Raw genomic sequence first — 10,959 nt, forward strand, 5'->3', positions numbered from 1 at the left:
AATTAGCAATCTCATTGTGCGAGGCCCCTTGGGGAAGAGTGACCATAATATGGTGGAATTCTGCATTAGGATGGAGAATGAAACAGTTAATTCAGAGACCATGGTCCAGAACTTAAAGAAGGGTAACTTTGAAGGTATGAGGCAATAATTGGCTAAGATAGATTGGCTAATGATACTTAAGGGGTTGACTGTGGATGGGCAATGGCAGACATTTAGAGACCGCATGGATGAATTACAACAATTGTACATTCCTGTCTGGCGTAAAAATAAAAAAGGGAAGGTGGCTCAACCGTGGCTATCTAGGGAAATCAGGGATAGTATTAAAGCCAAGGAAATGGCATACAAATTGGCCAGAAATAGCAGCGAACCTGGGGACTGGGAGAAATTTAGAACTCAGCAGAGGAGGACAAAGGGTTTGATTAGGGCAGGGAAAATGGAGTACGAGAAGAAGCTTGCAGGGAACATTAAGGCGGATTGCAAAAGTTTCTATAGGTATGTAAAGAGAAAAAGGTTAGTAAAGACAAACGTAGGTCCCCTGCAGTCAGAATCAGGGGAAGTCATAACGGGGAACAAAGAAATGGCAGACCAATTGAACAAGTACTTTGGTTCAGTATTCACTAAGGAGGACACAAACAACCTTCTGGATATAAAAGTGGTCAGAGGGTCTAGTAAGGAGGAGGAACTGAGGGAAATCTTTATTAGTCGGGAAATTGTGTTGGGGAAATTGATGGGATTGAAGGCCGATAAATCCCCAGGGCCTGATGGACTGCATCCCAGAGTACTTAAGGAGGTGGCCTTGGAAATAGCGGATGCATTGACAGTCATTTTCCAACATTCCATTGACTCTGGATCAGTTCCTATCGAGTGGAGGGTAGCCAATGTAACCCCACTTTTTAAGAAAGGAGGGAGAGAGAAAGCAGGGAATTATAGACCGGTCAGCCTGACCTCAGTAGTGGGTAAAATGATGGAATCAATTATTAAGGATGTCATAGCAGCGCATTTGGAAAATGGTGACATGATAGGTCCAAGTCAGCATGGATTTGTGAAAGGGAGATCATGCTTGACAAATCTTCTGGAATTTTTTGAGGATGTTTCCAATAAAGTGGACAAAGGAGTACCAGTTGATGTGGTATATTTGGACTTTCAGAAGGCTTTCGACAAGGTCCCACACAGGAGATTAATGTGCAAAGTTAAAGCACATGGGATTGGGGGTAGTGTGCTGATGTGGATTGAGAACTGGTTGTCAGACAGGAAGCAAAGAGTAGGAGTAAATGGGTACTTTTCGGAATGGCAGGCAGTGACTAGTGGGGTACCGCAGGGTTCTGTGCTGGGGCCCCAGCTGTTTACATTGTACATTAATGATTTAGACGAGGGGATTAAATGTAGTATCTCCAAATTTGCGGATGACACTAAGTTGGGTGGCAGTGTGAGCTGCGAGGAGGATGCTATGAGGCTACAGAGTGACTTGGATAGGTTAGGTGAGTGGGCAAATGCGTGGCAGATGAAGTATAATGTGGATAAATGTGAGGTTATCCACTTTGGTGGTAAAAACAGAGAGACAGACTATTATCTGAATGGTGACAGATTAGGAAAAGGGAAGGTGCAACGAGACCTGGGTGTCATGGTACATCAGTCATTGAAGGTTGGCATGCAGGTACAGCAGGCGGTTAAGAAAGCAAATGGCATGTTGGCCTTCATAGCGAGGGGATTTGAGTACAGGGGCAGGGAGGTGTTGCTACAGTTGTACAGGGCCTTGGTGAGGCCACACCTGGAGTATTGTGTACAGTTTTGGTCTCCTAACTTGAGGAAGGACATTCTTGCTATTGAGGGAGTGCAGCGAAGATTCACCAGACTGATTCCCGGGATGGTGGGACTGACCTATCAAGAAAGACTGGATTAACTGGGCTTGTATTCACTGGAGCTCAGAAGAGTGAGAGGGGACCTCATAGAAATGTTTAAAATTCTGACGGGTTTGGACAGGTTGGATGCAGGAAGAATGTTCCCAATGTTGGGGAAGTCCAGAACCAGGGGTCACAGTCTAAGGATAAGGGGTAAGCCATTTAGGACCGAGATAAGGAGAAACTTCTTCACCCAGAGAGTGGTGAACCTGTGGAATTCTCTACCACAGGAAGTAGTTGAGGCCAATTCACTAAATATATTCAAAAGGGAGTTAGATGAAGTCCTTACTACTCGGGGGATCAAGGGGTATGGCGTGAAAGCAGGAAGTGGGTACTGAAGTTTCATGTTCAGCCATGAACTCATTGAATGGCGGTGCAGGCTAGAAGGGCTGAATGGCCTGCTCCTGCACCTATTTTCTATGTTTCTATGTTTCTATGATACTCCTCAGTGCCGCCGGTACTGGCACACAGAATTTGCCGAGCGGCGCTAATGCCGGTGCTCACGGCTGCAAACCCTTTACTGCCCCTGTAACGCTCCTCACTATCCAACCGAATTTCTCCCAGTGGGGGTCTTAAAAAGGTGTATTGTGATTGTTCCTAAACTCAGAATGTACCATTATTTGAATCTGACTTTGCTTCTAATAATGTAAAACCCTCCAAATCCCATCCATAAATGAGAGTTATTATAGCTGCTATAGGCACAATCACACATGCACGTATGTGCGCGCACTAACACACACACTCACGCGGGCAGGATCACTGGAGTAAAATGCCATGTCTGGGTTACACAAAAATACTAGTGTTCTTCATTGGTGCACTGCTTAGAGAAAAATTGAAACCCTTCAAGGTAATGAAAGACTACCAGTCTGAACGTGAATGTATATATGTTATTACTAGATTGAAGATCAGCTAAGGACGTTGATCGTTCAGGATTACTATAGTTCACATGTGCATCAATTATTTATTAAATAATGCACTTTGATTTTACATCTAGGTACTCAAGATTTGCTGAATCCAAATACTTCCTGATATATATTATTCTACTGCATTCATTATTGAATCACTTTTCAACCACACAAAGTAGATGTACAGTAATCGCTCCAGCAATATCAAGCAGCATGTCTGCCTCGGACAGGGAATGTACTAGCAGGTCACTGGAGTGATATTTAACCCATACATTTAATTAATTGGCTGGGTGTATATATATATCACATCACCAAAATTGTGTTATCCCAGTTCTTTTGAGAGCAAGTAATCGCATGTTTCACCATTATCTCAGATGTAACTGAGTTAAGATAGTTATTTGCAGGAGTGGTAGAGTGTCGGTAATGCATCAGCCACTGTATAGTCATCTATGTTCCCATGAGCGATTCTTATACCTTTTAAAAGCATTTGACGGTCAAAATCAAAATGAAAACTACTATGCAGAGGAAAGGGAGAATGTGTTGGCAAGGAGGAGATGCAATATCAATTTCAATGTTGTGGTCGAGCCGATATCATCACAAGCAACAAATCTGAACTCCAGTGGGTCAGTTATCCAGAAGCCCCATTCAGTAACCTGGACCCAGTATGAAGGAATGTGTGAGAACAAATTAGTGAAGCTACATTAAAATTAGTCTCAACTGATTTTCTGTTCGCTTGACTCAGTTAACATAAGAACATAAGAAACAGGAGCAGGAGTAGGCCACTTGGCCCCTCGGCCCTGCTCCACCATTCAGTAAGATCATGGCTATCTGATCTTGGTCTCAACGCCACTTCCCTGCCTGCTCCCCATAACCTTTGACCCCTTTATTGGTCAAAAATCTGTCTATCTCCATCTTAAATATATTCAATGACCCAGCCTCCACAGCTCCCTGGGGTAGAGGATTCCAAAGATTCACGACCCTCTGAGAGAAGAAATTCCTCCTCATTTCTGTTTTAAATGGACGACCCCTTATTCTGAAACTATGGCCCCGAGTTCTAAATCCCCCCACGAGAGGAAACATCCTCTCTGTATCTACCCTGTCAAGCCCGCTCAGAATCTTATATGTTTCAATAAGATCAACTTTCATTCTTCTAAACTCCAATGAGTATAGGCCCAACCTGCTCAATCTTTCTTCATAAGACAACTCCATCATCTCAGGAATCAACCTAGTGAATCTTCTTTGAACTCCAGTGCAAGTATATCCCTCCTTAAGTAAGGAGACCAAAACTGTATGCAGTACTCCAGGTGTGGTCTCACCAACGCCCTGTTCAGTTGTAGCATGACTTCCCTGCTTTTATACTCCATCCCCCTTGCAATAAAGGCGAGCATTCCATTTGCCTTCCTAATTACTTGCTGTATCTGCATGCTAACTTTTTGTCTTTCATGTACAAGGATCCCCAGATTTCTCCATACCACTGCATTTTGTAGTCTCTCTCCATTTAAATAATAATTTGCTTTTTTATTCTTCCTACCAAAGTGGATAACCTCACATTTTCCCACATTTTACTCCATCAGCCAATTTTTTTCCCATTCATTATACCTATCTATATCCCTTCACAGATTCTTTATATCCTCTTCACAATTTGCTTTCCCACCTATCTTTATTATATCATCAGCAAATGTGGCTACATGGCACTCGGTCCCTTTATCTAAGCCATTAATATAGATTGTAAATAGTTGAGGCCCCAGCACTGATCCCTTACCTCTGAGTCAGAAGGCTGTCAGTTTAAGCCGTACATAATTTAGTCTGCAGGAATACTACATTGGTGGGAGTGCTGCCTTTTGGGTGAGACTTTAAACTGCAGTGCCATCGGTGGATGTACAATATCCTATTGTACTAACTTGTATTTGAAGACATTTGAAGACATGTACAGTAGACACCTCAAGTCGCTGGAGAAATACCACCAACGATGTCTCCACAAGATCCTACAAATCCCCTGGGAGGATAGGCGCACCAGTATTGGTGTTCTTGACCAGGCCAACATCCCCAGCATTGAAGCACTGACCACACTTGATCAGTTCCACTGGGCAGGCCACATCGTTCGCATGCCAGACACGAGACTACCAAAGCAAGTGCTCTACTCGAAATTCCTTCACGGCAAACGAGCCAAAGGTGGGCAGAGGGAACATTACAAGGACACCCTCAAAGCCTCCCTGATAAAGTGGAACATCCCCACTGACATCTGGGAGTCCCTGGCCAAAGACCGCACTAAGTGGAGGAAGTGCATCCTGGAGGGCACTGAGCACCTCGAGTTATTAGGATAGAATAAAAGGAAAAGGAGGTGGGGTAGCATTGCTGGTTAAGGAGGAGATTAAGGCAATAGTTAGGAAGGACATTAGCTTGGATGATGTGGAATCTATATGGGTAGAGCTACAGAACACCAAAGGGCAAAAAACGTTAGTGGGAGTTGTGTACAGACCTCCAAACAGTAGTAGTGATGTTCGGGAGGGCATCAAACAGGAAATTAGGGGTGCATGCAATAAAGGTGCAGCAGTTATAATGGGTGACTTTAATATGCACATAGATTGGGTTAACCAAACTGGAAGCAATACGGTGGAGGAGGATTTCCTGGAGTGCATAAGGGATGTTTTTTTAAGACCAATATGTCGAGGAACCAACTAGGGGGGAGGCCATCTTAGACAGGGTGTTATGTAATGAGAGAGGATTAATTAGCAATCTCATTGTGTGAGGCCCCTTGGGGAAGAGTGACCATAATATGGTGGAATCTGCATTAGGATGGAGAATGAAACAGTTAATTCAGAGACCATGGTCCAGAACTTAAAGAAGGCTAACTTTGAAGGTATGAGGCGTGAATTGGCTGGGATGGATTGGCGAATGATACTTAAGGGGTTGACTGTGGATGGGCAATGGCAGACATTTAGAGACCGCATGGATGAACTACAACAATTGTACATTCCTGTCTGGCATAAAAATAAAAAAGGGAAGGTGGCTCAACCGTGGCTATCAAGGGAAATCAGGGATAGTATTAAAGCCAAGGAAGTGGCATACAAATTGGCCAGAAATAGCAGCGAACCTGGGGACTGGGAGAAATTTAGAACTCAGCAGAGGAGGACAAAGGGTTTGATTAGGGCAGGGAAAATGGAGTATGAGAAGAAGCTTGCAGGGAACATTAAGACGGATTGCAAAACTTTCTTTGGATATGTAAAGAGAAAAAGGTTAGTAAAGACAAACGTAGGTCCCCTGCAGTCAGAATCAGGGGAAGTCATAACGGGGAACAAAGAAATGGCGGACCAATTGAACAAGTACTTTGGTTCGGTATTCACGAAGGAGGACACAAACAACCTTCCGGTTATAAAAGGAGTCGGGGGGTCTAGTAAGGAGGAGGAACTGAGGGAAATCCTTATTAGCCGGGAAATTGTGTTGGGGAAATTGATGGGATTGAAGGCCGATAAATCCCCAGGGCCTGATGGACTGCATCCCAGAGTACTTAAGGAGGTGGCCTTGGAAATAGTGGATGCATTGACAGTCATTTTCCAACATACCATTGACTCTGGATCAGTTCCTATAGAGTGGAGGGTAGCCAATGTAACCCCACTTTTTAAAAAAGGAGGGAGAGAGAAAACAGGGAATTATAGACCGGTCAGCCTGACATCGGTAGTGGGTAAAATGATGGAATCAATTATTAAGGATGTCATAGCAGTGCATTTGGAAAGAGGTGACATGATAGGTCCAAGTCAGCATGGATTTGTGAAAGGGAAATCATGCTTGACAAATCTTCTGGAATTTTTTGAGGATGTTTCCAGTAGAGTGGACAAGGGAGAACCAGTTGATGTGGTATATTTGGACTTTCAGAAGGCGTTCGACAAGGTCCCACACAAGAGATTGATGTGCAAAGTTAGAGCACATGGGATTGGGGGTAGTGTGCTGACATGGATTGAGAACTGGTTGTCAGACAGGAAGCAAAGAGTAGGAGTAAATGGGTACTTTTCAGAATGGCAGACAGTGACTAGTGGGGTACCGCAAGGTTCTGTGCTGGGGCCCCAGCTGTTTACACTGTACATTAATGATTTAGATGAGGGGATTAAATGTAGTATCTCCAAATTTGCGGATGACACTAAGTTGGGTGGCAGTGTGAGCTGCGAGGAGGATGCTGTGAGGCTGCAGAGCGACTTGGATAGGTTAGGTGAGTGGGCAAATGCATGGCAGATGAAGTATAATGTGGATAAATGTGAGGTTATCCACTTTGGTGGTAAAAACAGAGAGACAGACTATTATCTGAATGGTGACAGATTAGGAAAAGGGGAGGTGCAACGAGACCTGGGTGTCGTGGTACATCAGTCATTGAAGGTTGGCATGCAGGTGCAGCAGGCGGTTAAGAAAGCAAATGGCATGTTGGCCTTCATAGCAAGGGGATTTGAGTACAGGGGCAGGGAGGTGTTGCTACAGTTGTACAGGGCATTGGTGAGGCCACACCTGGAGTATTGTGTACAGTTTTGGTCTCCTAACCTGAGGAAGGACATTCTTGCTATTGAGGGAGTGCAGCGAAGGTTCACCAGACTGATTCCCGGGATGGCGGGACTGACCTATCAAGAAAGACTGGATCAACTGGGCTTGTATTCACTGGAGTTCAGAAGAATGAGAGGGGACCTTATAGAAACATTTAAAATTCTGACGGGGTTAGACAGGTTAGATGCAGGAAGAATGTTCCCAATGTTGGGGAAGTCCAGAACCAGAGGTCACAGTCTAAGGATAAGGGGTAAGCCATTTAGGACCGAGATGCGGAGGAACTTCTTCACCCAGAGAGTGGTGAACCTGTGGAATTCTCTACCACAGAAAGTTGTTGAGGCCAATTCACTAAATATATTAAAAAAGGAGTTAGATGAGGTCCTTACTACTAGGGGGATCAAGGGGTATGGCGAGAAAGCAGGAATGGGGTACTGAAGTTGAATGTTCAGCCATGAACTCATTGAATGGCGGTGCAGGCTAGAAGGGCCGAATGGCCTACTCCTGCACCTATTTTCTATGTTTCTATGTTTCTATGTCTCATCGCCGAGAGCATGCAGAAATCAAGCACAGAGAAAAGAGCGTGCGGCAAATCTGTTCCACCCACACTTTCCCTCAACAACTATCTGTCCCACCTGTGACAGGGACTGTGGTTCTCATATTGGACTGTTCAGCCACCTAAGGACTCATTTTTAGAGTGGAAGCAAGTCTTTCTCACTTCCGAGGGATTGCCTATGATGATGATTTGAAGATGAGCAGGGTGTTCTTCCGGTGTCCTGGCCAACATTTCCATTCCTCCCTCAACCATGACCTCCAAAAAAAATAACAAATTAACTGGTTATCCATCTCATTTGTTTGTGGGAACTTGCTGCACACAAATTGACTCCTGCTTTTGACTACAGAACAGTGGAAGAATTTCCAAAGTAATCCTTTGGTTGTAAAGTGTTTTGGGACATATTAAGATTGTGAAACGCCTGAAATAAATGTAAGCTTTTTTCTTGTTCAGTGATAATGCAAAATCCTTTATTCACACAAAGTATTTTGTTACCACACTTCTCCTTTAGTCAGGATAAAAGTGTCTCACAGTTTCTGAAACCAATAGGGGCGGATTTTCCAGTTATGTGCGCTTCTGTTTTTGCCCCGGAGGAGCGACAATGGTGGCAGTGCGCTCTTTGGGCGGGCGGTTAGCTTCCAGCGACCCGCGGGGGTTTTCGGGGCCGGTTTTACGGGAGCGCGGAGCAGTACCACTCAGAAGAGTTGAGCTGGTGTGCATCGCCCCTGGTTGTGACACTGCCTCGCATTTGGACTCCCGCCCAACCCGCACGCCCCACAGCGCACCCTGCTGGGACCGCCTGTGAAAACAGGCCGTCCAACCTATACCGGCTGCAGATCTTGTTGTGCGATTGTTTTTTCTTTTAATTTTTTTTGCGATTTATGTTGTGGTGGCGTGGGCAATGTATTGGAAATGTTTTTGGTGGGTTTTTTTCAGGTTTTTTTGTTTTCAGACCTCTCTTAGAGCGCTCCCAGGCCAGCTCTTTAGCTCGGGATTTTCGCATGCTCAGCCGGCCTAGCACCCTAAGAGAGGGCCTCCCTTAGTGCTCCGCCCCACACTCAGGGCCCAGCTGCCCAATTTTGATGACTGAGGCGCAAACTGTCCCCGAGCACAAACTTTACCGCCTTGCTGCCATTACCGCCCCCAAATCAGCAAAGCCGAAAATCCAGTCCCAAGTCCTTTACAGCTCAGTATGTTCTGGCGCAAACTCCATTCACTAGCCATCGATTCTATCCCTCCTCCTCCATGGCCACAGCCTCAGGATAAACAAAACTGTTTGCCACTTTGGCGTTCTATCTAATCTTGAGCTGAGCTTCCAACCCCATAGCCTCTCCATCACAAAGACTACCGACTTTTACCTCTGTAACATTGCCCCTCTCCACTCCTGCATCAGCTCATCTGGTGCTGAAAGGCATGCTTTTGTCACCTCCAGACTTGACTATTCCAATGCTATTCTGGCTTGATTCCCATCTTGCACCTCCATAAACATTAATTCAACCAAAACTCTGCTGCCCGTATCCTAACTTTCACCATTAGCCCTGTGCTCGCTGACCTACATCTGTTGCCGGTGCTCCAATGCCTCAAATTTATCATTCTTATCCTCATGTTTAAATCCCTTCATGACCCTGCCCCTCCCTATCTCTGTAGCCTCCTTCAGCCCTACAAACCTTCAGGCAGTCTGCGTTATTCCAACTCTGGCCTCTTACGCATCCCCCACGTCCTTTGTCACACCACTGGTGACCTTGCCTTCAGTCATCTAGGCCCAAAGAGGTGGGTGGGATTGGTGACCCATCCACCTCCACGGAGGTGTGTGGGGGACCTGACCCATCCACCTCCATGGCACGAACCTGGTATTGCAGTACTTCCAGGAACGGTGCAGTGGCTCTAGGCCTTTTGGCTAAGAGCATTGGCGCAGAGTGATCCTTGACTGGTGCAGGGTGACCTCTGGCGTTTGACAAAGAATTGTAACGATTGGATAACGATTGGACATGAATTTAAAAAAAAAAAAAAAAAATCTAGGCCCAAATAGGAGGTGGGTGGGGTGGCTTGACCCATCCACCTCCACGGAGGTGTGTGGGGGGGCCTGACCCATCCACCTCCATGGCACGAAACTGGTATTGCAGTACTTCCAGGAACGGTGCAGTGGCTCTCGGCCTTTTGGCTAAGAGCATTGGCACAGAGTGATCCTTGATGTGTGCAAGGTGACCTCTGGCGTTTGTGATTTGACAAAGAATTGGAAAGATTGGCAATGAAAAAATTAAAAAAAAAATAAAATAAAAAAAAAATCTAGGCCCAAATGATCGCTTCTCGGCCTTTTGGCTAAGATCATGCGTAACTGACCTGACAGGGGAGTAACCATGACCAGAAAGTGGTTCTCCCTGGATCAGGAAGGTGGTTCTCCTATGCTTTTTGGAAATAGGAGGTGGGTGGGGTGGCTTGACCCATCCACCTCCATGGCATGAACCTGGTATTGCAGAACTTCCAGGAACGGTGCAGTGGCTCTAGGCCTTTTGGCTAAGAGCATTGGCGCAGAGTGATCCTTGACAGGTGCAGGGTGACCTCTGGCGTTTGTGATTTGACAAAGAATTGGAAAGATTGGCAACGAATAAAAAAAAATCTAGGCCCAAATGTCTAGAATTCCCTTCCTTAACCCCTCAACATCGCCACCTCTTACGACCCTTCTTAAAATCTACCTGTTTGACCAAGCTTTTAATCTCCTCATGATATCTCCTTCTTTGGCTCAATGTCAATTTCAATCTAATTATGCTCCTGTGAAGGGCCAGGGGACCTTTCCCTATCTTAAAGGCACTGTATAAAATGCAGTTGTTCTGTTGCTGTTGATGGTTCAACACATTCAGCTACTACAAAAAAGCAAAAAAAAACTCATTTTAGGAATATCATGGAAGGGGATTCATATTTTTTCACCTATTGGTGCTGCTTGATGTTTTTGAAGCCTACTTATCCTGTGCTTGTCAGTTAAATGTATATCATTATCCAGACTTCGACATTAAGCAGCATTACAGAAAAAGTTCCCCCGCATTAAAGAAATGAAATTTGTGCATATAATCTAGGCTGATAC

At 45.1% G+C, this 10,959-nt stretch overlaps 1 pseudogene; it reads left to right on the forward strand.

Annotated features, from left to right (window-relative positions):
• The first annotated feature begins 10,179 nt into the window (after positions 1-10,179).
• LOC139229435 (U2 spliceosomal RNA) lies at positions 10,180-10,381 on the forward strand (annotated as a pseudogene).
• Positions 10,382-10,959: the final 578 nt, after the last annotated feature.

The sequence above is a fragment of the Pristiophorus japonicus genome, chromosome 18, assembly GCF_044704955.1.
Source record: "Pristiophorus japonicus isolate sPriJap1 chromosome 18, sPriJap1.hap1, whole genome shotgun sequence".
Classification (NCBI taxonomy): domain Eukaryota; kingdom Metazoa; phylum Chordata; class Chondrichthyes; family Pristiophoridae; genus Pristiophorus; species Pristiophorus japonicus.